This window comes from Penaeus monodon, chromosome 34 (assembly GCF_015228065.2).
Source record: "Penaeus monodon isolate SGIC_2016 chromosome 34, NSTDA_Pmon_1, whole genome shotgun sequence".
Lineage (NCBI taxonomy): Eukaryota > Metazoa > Arthropoda > Malacostraca > Decapoda > Penaeidae > Penaeus > Penaeus monodon.
This window is the reverse complement of record NC_051419.1, coordinates 25,862,874-25,863,120: the sequence shown is the minus strand read 5'-3', so window position 1 is coordinate 25,863,120 and position 247 is coordinate 25,862,874. Positions and strand designations below refer to the sequence as shown.

General features: G+C 36.0%; 1 protein-coding gene across 2 annotated transcripts in view; it reads right to left on the bottom strand.

Annotated features, from left to right (window-relative positions):
* The window catches only part of LOC119594663, a gene marked incomplete at its 3' end in the record, with an annotated part of 9,067 nt that overhangs the window by 2,640 nt on the left and 6,180 nt on the right, over positions 1–247 (bottom strand).

Genomic DNA, 247 nt, shown 5'->3' with positions numbered 1-247 from the left:
GCAAACAAACATAACAAAATTTTCTTTCTTGAAATGGATAGGTTACAACATCAAAGGCAGAAGAGGCCTCTTCCCCTATGAATTCTGCCTACTATATTTTATTTCTTGTCTCCTGACTGCATCCTCTATTTACTTATTGCGTTCCCATCATAACTGTAATTTAGGCTCATTAGTTCTTCTTCAGAGTCTCGGTTTCCTTATCGAATTTCGCATTTTTTTTTTCTCTCTGTCTATTCTTTCGTACTCC